This window comes from Taudactylus pleione, unplaced genomic scaffold, assembly GCF_031769625.1.
Source record: "Taudactylus pleione unplaced genomic scaffold, aTauple2 ptg000186l, whole genome shotgun sequence".
Lineage (NCBI taxonomy): Eukaryota > Metazoa > Chordata > Amphibia > Anura > Myobatrachidae > Taudactylus > Taudactylus pleione.
Window position 1 is genome coordinate 7,050,548 of NW_028284588.1, and position 9,659 is coordinate 7,060,206.

The 9,659-nt window shown below is 46.3% G+C and overlaps 1 long non-coding RNA gene across 1 annotated transcript; it reads left to right on the plus strand.

Moving 5' to 3' along the window:
* Positions 1–6,849: 6,849 nt before the first annotated feature.
* Positions 6,850–9,394, plus strand: LOC148519643 (uncharacterized). Its single transcript, XR_015878918.1, has 3 exons — positions 6,850–6,935; positions 8,518–8,662; positions 9,138–9,394. It is a non-coding gene; the product is annotated as an uncharacterized LOC148519643 (long non-coding RNA).
* The last annotated feature ends 265 nt before the right edge of the window (positions 9,395–9,659 follow it).

A 9,659-nucleotide genomic window follows, 5' to 3' on the forward strand; every position in this document is an offset into this window, starting at 1 on the left:
CCCCCTACATATATAAGACAAACACACACATAAAACCAAAAACACTCTTACCTGAATCCCCGCTATTGTGCCCGCCACCATCAGCTCCTCTGTCCTCCCACTCTGCATGATGGGACAGATGTCATGATATCTTTCCTATCACCCACTGCAGGAGCCAGAAGGCAGAGCTCATGAGCGAGCCCCAGCCCGGCTCCCTCCGTGGACGCAGCAGCCAATGAGAGTCTGTCTGACTGGCGGCGGTGTGTTTATTACTGTGTAGTGTGTACTGCTCTCACTGCGGTCCGCACTACACTGAAATACTGTGGGACCCATGGGACACTGGCGGCAGGTGCAGCTGCACTGTTGGATGCTGCGGCTATGGGCCCCTGCACAGCCGCTAGTTCCGCCACTGTAGTGTACCTTACTTATGTCATGCTGAGTGTTTTGTTACAAACAGATGGAGCACAGTGTATTGCAGTAAATAGCATGCCACAGCACAGAATGTATTTATTAAAATCAACTAAAATTTCCAGACCTATTTACAGCTAACCTATTGAGAGATCTGTTACAAGATAGCACATATTTTATACTTATTCTTAGCATTTTGGTACTATTCCCTGCAAATAATTCCATCTATAGCCAATGTTCTGAGCAGTTCCACTATTTATCTTAACTCTATCCTAGCTTTTCACTTCTGTTGAAAGACTACTAATGTATGTGTATGCGTGCATTGGGGCTCATGTAGAAATTTGCTGTTTTTTTTCTTTCATTTACTTTAAATAATATATGAATTTATGGGCTGTACATGAGTCTATAGCCATATTTTTTGTGTATCTCAATCTCCTGTCTTAGGAGTGGCACTGTGTCAGTCGCCTCGCATATGTAGCTGCATGATCTCCTACTGTTTTGACTCCACAAAGTCTGTAGCTGTCCTTATTTAACAATAGGTTAAAATCCTTGTGCACAAAAAAGCTTAATCCCAAAACATATGGATAAGTGTTTGGCTCCCCCCGGGTCTATCCCTTAAGTATCTTTTTCTACAAGGTGGGGGTCTCTTTGGCTAAAGTTTCTGGTCCTAGTTAACCATTCACTAGGACTGTAACTATGGTGGTGCAGATGCATAAGGCACAGGATGCCCTGGGGGTAGAACCAACCACAGCCACAATCTCTATTTGCCAGGTGCCCACTGCAATGCATGCTACTAGCGGTGCACCCGGCTTCTTCTCTGCACTCCGGAGCCTACCCTTGCATCCCAAGGAGCCTACTATACTATTAAGATGATTTATTAGTGAATCATAGTCTTCTTAAATACCACTTTATGTTATATGCCATCAAGTTTAGGGTGACTATATATTTGAAAATATATTTTTCCGTTTAGCAGGCATATAGTGCAAACATTACATCTTTTACAATCACGATGAATAAGCGGTGAAATAATTTGTATATATGCAAATGATTTTGCCGCTAACCATTATGATTGTAAATGATGTGATGTTTGCACTATCTACCTGCTTAGTTACCATGCAGGATTAAAAGAATGGTGATTAGCATATGATAAGAATTGTAAATAAAAATATATATTTATAGTCTCCCTAATCCTAATGGTGTATACTGCCCCAATGTGTGTTTTAATTTCCTTTTTAAATTTCCCCCATGTATTGGACATGCCTGTTGTCTGACACACTTTCAGGTGAGGGTGCCGGTGTTGGTGCCTTAGGATTAGAGATGACCGGGTTCGGATTTCAGATGTCTGAACCCACCCGAACTTCATAGATCCGAGTTGGATCGGAGCCGGCTCTGGTTTTCCTGCCTGACTCAGATCTCAAAATGAGGCAAAACATCATCATCTCGCTATTGGATTCTCACGGGTTTTGGATTGTATAAAAGGTCCTGCGATTGCCGCCATTTTTCATTTTGGCTGCGGAGAGTGAAAAGAGAGGGGGCTGTGAATGTGCTGTTGCTTATGCTGTGCATAGGGACTGGCTACTTTTGTCATTGTCACTCAGGGGCTGGCTACTTATGTCCATAGGGGGCGGGGATGGCTGTTGTCCATATATAGGGGCTGGCTGTTGTCCTGTCCACTCCATAGGGGCTGGCTGTTGTCCATAGGGGCTGGTGGTTGTCAGTGTAGGGGCTGGCTGTTGTCCTGTCCATAGGGGGTGCTCTGTCCATCAGGGGTGCTCTTCACCCCCAGTGTGAAAAAATAAAGTATTTTATTTCTGTGTGTGTGCACTTTAGCCACACTTATCAGCAACGTAGGTGTGCAGGGGTGCTGCCTGTGTCATTTATCAAGGGGCAGCTGCCTCATTCAGGGGTTCTTCCCCCCTAGTGTGAAAAAAATAAAGTATTTTATTTCTTTGTGTGTGCGCATTAGACACAATTATCAGCAACATAGGTGCGCAGGGGTGCTGTGCTGTCTGTGTAATTTATCAAGGGGCTGCTGCCTCTTTTAGGGGTGCTCTTCACCCCCAGTGTGAAAAAAATAAAAACAATTTTTTATGTGTGTGTGTTAGCCACACTTATCAGCAACGTAGGTGCGCAGGGGTGCTGTGCTGCCTGTGTCATTTATCAAGGGGCTGCTGCCATGTTCAGGGGTGCTTCCCCCTCCAGTGTGAAAAAATGAAAAACTTTTTTTGTGTGTGCATGTTAGACACACTTATCAGCAATGTAAGTGCAGAGGGGTGCTGTGCTGCCTGTGTCATTTATCAAGGCTCTGCTGCCTCTTTCAGGGGTACTTTTCACCCTCAGTGTGGAAAAAAAAAAATTTTGTGTGTGCATGTTAGTCACAGTTATCAGCAACGTAGGTGTGCAGGGGTGCTGTACTGCCTGTGTCATTTATCAAGAGGCTGCTGCCTTTGAGTGCTCTCCCTCCCAACTGTCCCAAAAAAATTTATTAAATCAATCAAACTGTTTTTTTTGTGTGTGTGCACGTTAGCCACATTTATCAGCAACCTAGCTGCACAGAGGTGCTGTCTGTGTCATTTAGCAAGAGGTTGCTGCCTCATTTGGGTGCTCTCCCTCCCAAGTGCCCCCCAAAAATTAATTTAATCAATCAATCTTTTTATTTTTTGTGGGTGTGCATGAGCGTTAGCCATGGCATCACAAAACGCTTCTGCTGAGATTTGCATAAAAATTTTCAAAGGTGAAAATAGAGGATATGGTTAAAAAAATGGTGTCCCTACTCCCAGTCCCTACCCATGGCCCTTCTACCTGAATTTCAACAAGGCAGAGGGGTAACTCCATGCAACCATATTCAAGAGTGCAGCTGCTCCTCCTATAGCCCAGGTCATAAGATGTGTAGGGGGTGTGGTGATGATATGCAGGGCCGCCGACAGGGGGGAGAACGGGTACTAATTACCCGGGCACGGGCTTGCTGGAGGGGCCTGCCCTCTTACATCACAGCAGCCCAGCACATGCTGCTGTGTGCTGGGCTGTACTGGGAGACTGCTCGCAGCTGCTAAGAAGCATCCTCTAACAGTTTCCTATGCCTGTGGGGGGAGCGATCAAGCTGATCGGACCCCCCAATGGTTATGTGCCGGGCTGAGGGGGCTCACTGCACCCCCCTCGCCAGCGAGCAGTGCTGCAAAACTTTTCTTTTAACCAAAGGGGGCATGGCTATACCTCCCGCAATTAGGCCATGCACCTTTTCTGCCTGGGCCCGGCGCAGCTCTTGGCGGGCCTGATGATATGGACTAAAATGGAGCTCGCATTCACTAAAGTGGACAATGAATCCCCAATCTAACAGGGAGCGCAGCTGTAATTTATACACAACACTGGATGGGATGACGATATAGGCTTGGGTGATGGTACAGATGGGTCCAGCTAATTTGTTGCTCATAGCGCGCAATTCAGGCCTCTGTGTCGCACCATGGAACGTTACGTGGTGGCTGGACTTTGGCATACCGTGGTATTCTTTAACGAAAGATACGCTACGGCATGTAATACACCGCATAACCGCTGGGTGGCGATTGCTCCACTGTTGTAATTTGTATTGAATGCCATACTGTTAAATTGGATCCATATCACCTTCACGCACTGTACAGTATTTGCATGTTCGCACAACCAATCTTTTTAATATAACATAAGCTCTTAGAACGGGACACAAATCAGTACACATACTGTACATAACTGTACAGTAGTGTAGTTGCTGTGTTGTTATAATGGTATAACCATTAATGAGATTCACATACAGCTTGCAATGAGATGGGATGAATTATTCTCTAATGGTGAGGTACTGTGTATATATGTACTAGTATAATATTTTGAAAGGAAGGCACATATTTTTATTATTAAAAACGGATGCAGGGGGGGTAGAGTGCACAAGGATGAGCCCGCTCTGCACGGTTCTTGATATACTGTAGCTTGCACGTGGACTAGAGGTTAGGTGATTGCTTTGCAACAGTGCTTGTCCCGGGTTCAAGCCCTGGAAAATAATAAAAAAATTTTGCCACTGTCGGCACTGCCCCAGACTTAGACACTATAGTGAAACAAGTAGTGGGCTGTTTAAAAGTGAGGCATTACAAACTGTGCGTTTTAAAACACACACTTGCTGCACTGTCGGCACATCGGCGCTGTGGTTTCTGTCAGATCTGGGGGTTGCAATGGGATCTCTGGTGCATGCCCAGTGGAGCCGCTCCATACATCAGTCGTGATATGCCATGGTGTACAGAGGATCATAGTACTACGCATGAAGGAGGGATCTCTGTATTACAAACTGACTGTGCGGTTGAAGTTGCACACTTGCGGCACTGTCAGCATGTCGGTGCTGTGGTGGCTGCCAGATCTGGGGGTTGCAATGGGATCTCTGGCACATGCCCAGTGGAGCTGCTCCATATCCCAATCGCGCTATGCCATGGTGTATAGAGGATCATAGTATTGCACATGTCCAGTGTGTCGGGAGTCACACACAGTGCATCCCAGACTTACAGTAAACACTAAAGTGATATCATGACTTTAGGAACTACTGTAGTAGCAGGCTGTTTGAAAGAGGGATCTCTGTATTACAAACTGACTGTGCGGTTGAAGCTGCACACTTGCGGCACTGTCGGTGCTTTCCCAGACTTAGACACTATAGTGATTTCATGACTTCAGAAACTGGTAGTGGGCTGTTTGAAATAGGGGTCTCTGTATTACAAACTGACAGTGTGTTTTAAGATGCCGACTTGTGGCACTGTGTGTGACTCCTGACACACTAGGCATGCGCAGTACTAAGATCCTCTATACACCATGGCATAGCGCGACTGGTGTATGGAGCAGCTCCACTGGGCATGCGCCAGAGATCCCATTGCAACCCCCAGATCTGACAGCCACCACAGTGCCGATGTGCCAACAGTGCCGCAAGTTTGCGCTTTAAACGTACAATCAGTTTGTAATACAGAGACCCCTCTTTTAAACAAAGACCACTACCAGTTTCTGAAGTCATGAAATCACTATAGTGTCTAAGTCTGGGACAGCGCCGACAGTGCCGCAAGTGTGCAACTTCAACCGCACAGTCAGTTTGTAATACAGAGATCCCTCTTTCAAACAGCCTGCTACTCATTTCTAAAGTCAAGAAATCATTGTAGTGTCCAAGTCTGGGATAGCGCCAACAGTGCCACAAGTGTGCATCTTAAAATGCACTGTCAGTTTGTAATACAGAGACCCCTATTTCAAACAGAGCCCACTACCAGTTTCTGAAGTCATGAAATCACTATAGTGTCTAAGTCTGGGACAGCGCCGACAGTGCTGCAAGTGTGCAACTTCAACCGCAAAGTCAGTTTGTAATAAGGAGATCCCTCCTTCAAACAGCTCGCTACTACAGTATAGTTCCTAAAGTCATGAAATCACTATAGTGTTTACTGTAAGTCTGGGATGCACTGTGTGTGACTCCCGACACACTGGGCATGCGCAGTATTATGATCCTCTATACGCCATGGCATAGCGCAACTGGCGTATGGAGCGGCTCCACTGGGCACATGCCAGAGATCCCATTGTAACCTCCCCGTAGCCGACAGCCACCAAAGCGCCAACAGTGCCAACATTGCCGCAAGTGTACGCTTTAAAACACACACTCAGTTTATCATACAGAGACCCCTCTTTTAAATAGAGCCCGCTACTAAAAGTCATGAAATCACTAGTCTGGGACAGCGCTGACATTGACGCAAGTGTGCAGCAACAAACTAGCTGGGCACATCTGTATAATTTGGGGTGGTGTATACATCATCCTCTTAACACAATATTAATTTGTCCACACTGGAATCCACCATTACAGGTGCCTCTGTAATTTTTGTACGTAATTGGCGGTAAAGGTCTTTCTCGTAGAATTTGTAGTTCATTTTGATGGACATCATCTTTTCCACATTTTGGGGAAGTAGTCTGAGGCCGATCACTGACAAGGTTCACGGCTGGGCTGAAAACTTTCTGAGTTCACACTGGAAGGTGGGCAGCTCAAGTAAAGCAAAGGCAGTTTTGTGTAAGGGCCTCCAAATTGCCTTTTTTTCCTGCCAGTAGTTATTTACATGTATCTCTTTCTCTTCAGATCTGTGTCCGTTGGGAAGAAAAAACAATGTCTTCATCCCTTCTGGGATGAAAATCTACTCCCAGCAGCAGAAATGGCACTCAAGAATTCTGAAGAAAGGCCAGGGCCGGCCCTAGGCATAGGCATATTAGGCAAATGTCTAGGGGCACAAGGAATGCCTAGGGGCATCCCAAACTCAGGGCCAGCGGTAGAATTTTTCTTCTTTGAGCTGGCTCGGGTGCTGATTGCCATCTCAGCGATCCGAGCCAGCCAGAAGGAGAGGTCAGGAGGCTGTTGCTGCAGCAGCTGAACACAGAGCCGGAGCTCAGTCTCAGACAGGCAGGAAGTGTGTTTACTTTCACTTTATGCCTGAGCCAAGGCTGAACACTGAGCAGCTACAGAGGAAGCCATACAATGCACGTGGAGCTGCAGGACTCTGCCCCAGCCACACACAATAAAGGTAAGAGCTGGATGAGGGGAGGCAGATACATATGGGGAGTGGGGGCTGATGACACTGCTGTGGGAGGGGGAGAAAAAGACATATGGGGAATGGGGGCTAAGGGAGCTAATGATACTGCTATGGGAGGAGGGGGAGGCAGATATATATGGGAGTGGGGGCTCAGGGAATTGATAACACTTATGGGGAGGGGAGGCAGAGACAAGGGGTGTGGGAGCTCAGGGCTGATAAGCCTGCTATTGGGGGAGGGTAGGAGGCATAGACATATGGTGAGTGGGGGCTCAGGGTATTTATGACACTGCTATGGGGGGGAGTGGGAGACATATTGGGAGTTAGGGCCCAGGGGGCATGGGCATGGGTGGACACCCATCATCCACTTTGCTAAGAATGAACCCAGTATGTATGGTAATGGTGATCAAGATAGAAAGAGGTAGGCGGTAACCACAAGCTGCAATCAACGGCTAGCATTCTACTTATGTGCTGCAACAGCCTACATGGGTTCCCAGCCTGTACTATGAGTGATGGGTGCTGACTGTGCGGTGTGAGGGGTCCTATTCTGTAATATGTGCTGTGGGGGTGCTGTGCTGGCTGATAGGTGATGGATGCTGTGCTGTGAGGGGTACTGTGCTGGGAGAGGGGTGTTGGGTGAGGGGTGATGGATGATGTGCTGTGAACTGTACTGTGCTGGGTGAGGCATGTTGTACTGGGAGAGGGTTGCTCTGCTGATAGAGGGGTATTGGGTGAGGGGTGATGGGTGTTGTGATCTGTGCTGTGCTGGGAGTGTGGTGCTATACTGGGTGAGGGGTGCTGTACTGTAATCTGTGCTGTGAGTGGAGCTGTGCTGGGTGAGAGGTGTTGGGTGAGGAGTGTTGTGCTGTAATCTATACTTTGAGGGGTACTGTGCTGGGTAATGGGTGCTGTGCTTGGTGAGAGGTGCTGTAATCTGTACTGTGAGGGGTACTGTGTTGGGTGATGGGTGCTGTGATGGGTGAGGGGTGCTGTGCTGTAATCTTTGCTGTGAGGGGTGCTGTGCTGGGAGAGGGGTGCTGGGTGAGGGGTGCTGTGCAGTGAGGGCAGATGAGTGCTGTGAGGGGAGAATTTGCCCTATAGAATGCCTTCTGAGGCGGGGGTAACACCTGTCCCTTTTTTCTTTAGTTATAGCAGTGTGCTGTGAGGGGAGAGCCTGGGATTATCTGCTGAGGCACCAGCCAAAATCTTGCCTAGGGCACCTATTCGATTATGGTCGGCTCTGAGAAAGACACAACGTAAGGCCTTAAATCAGGTGTAGCCAACCTCAGTCCTCAAGAGCTACCAACAGTTCACTTTTTCCAGACCACCTAGCTGGTTTACAGGTGTATTCATTACTGAGAAACACATTTGAAAAGATCCACAGGTGGAGTTAATTATTACACACGTGATTCTGTGGGGAGACCTGGAAAACATGCACTGTTGGTAGCTCTCGAGGACCAGGGTTGGCTGCCCCTGCCTTAAATCATAGATCTTACGCTTGTCCACATATTTGTGCGGGTTAAGTGGCACTTTGAGGCCACTAACTAACTATCTTTTTTTTTATGTCCCTGTACAGGTTGGGAAATGTTCAATGTGGAAGCTTTGCAAAGGATTATTTTACAGTCAATTGTTTTGGAAAACAATCTTCCTGGTCCCCTTCTGGGAAGAAAATCCACTCCTAGCAGCATAAGTTGGTGCAGGATTCTCAAGAAAGACACAACGTAAGACCTTAAGGGGAGATTTTAGAAGTGAGTTTTAGAAGTGATGTTGCTTGCCCGTAGAAAATAATCAGATTCTAGCTATTATCTTCTAGAAAGTACTAGTTAAATGATGTTAAGTAGAATCTGATTGGTTGCTGTGGGCAACATCACTTCTAAAAAGCACTTCTAAAAACTCTCACTTTAGTAAATTAGATTTACCCCTTAATATCTTTGTGCTGGTTAAGGGGTAAATTTACTAAAGTGAGAGTTTTTAGAAGTGAGTTTGTAGAAGAGATGTTGCCCATAGCAACCAATCAGATTCTACTTAACATTTAACTAGCACCTTCTAGAAGATAATAACTAGAATCTGATTGGTTGCTATGGGCAACATCTCTTCTAAAACTCACTTCTAAAAACTCTCACTTTAGTAAATTTACCCCTAAGTGGCAGTTTGGAGGCCACTAACTAACTATGTTTTTTTAATGTCCCTGTACAGGTTGGGAAATGCTTTTTTATGTGGAATGCACTACTAGAAGTCTTCAGGGTCCCCTTCTGGGATGAGAAAATCCCCTCCCAGCAGTAGGCATGGTGCTCAAGGATTCTTCTGGGGCAAGGACTGATGTGAATGAGTAAAATATTTCTTTGTAAAAGCCTCCTCCCCACCCCTTTTTCCTTATAAATTTACTTCGGTATAGAAAAATGTAATTAAATTTACTACCAAACACTTCCTGCTCCTGCCTTCAACTACATACATCTCCCTCAGGCCTCTCTTGAATAATAAAAACATTTGTTTCCTGATGTGCCATGTTGGAAGTTGAACTGCCACATTTTTGTGCCACCAGCTGCTGCCGCATAGCTTAGTCAGCCAGCTAGCTTGGTGTAAATTTTGGGCCTAAACTGGATGAAAACAGTATAGTGAGCTGTGAGGTGGTCAAAATTGACTGGAAATGAGTGGAAATAAATGTTATTGAGGTTAATAATACTGTAGGAACAAAAACCTGCCCATTTTATGTGATTT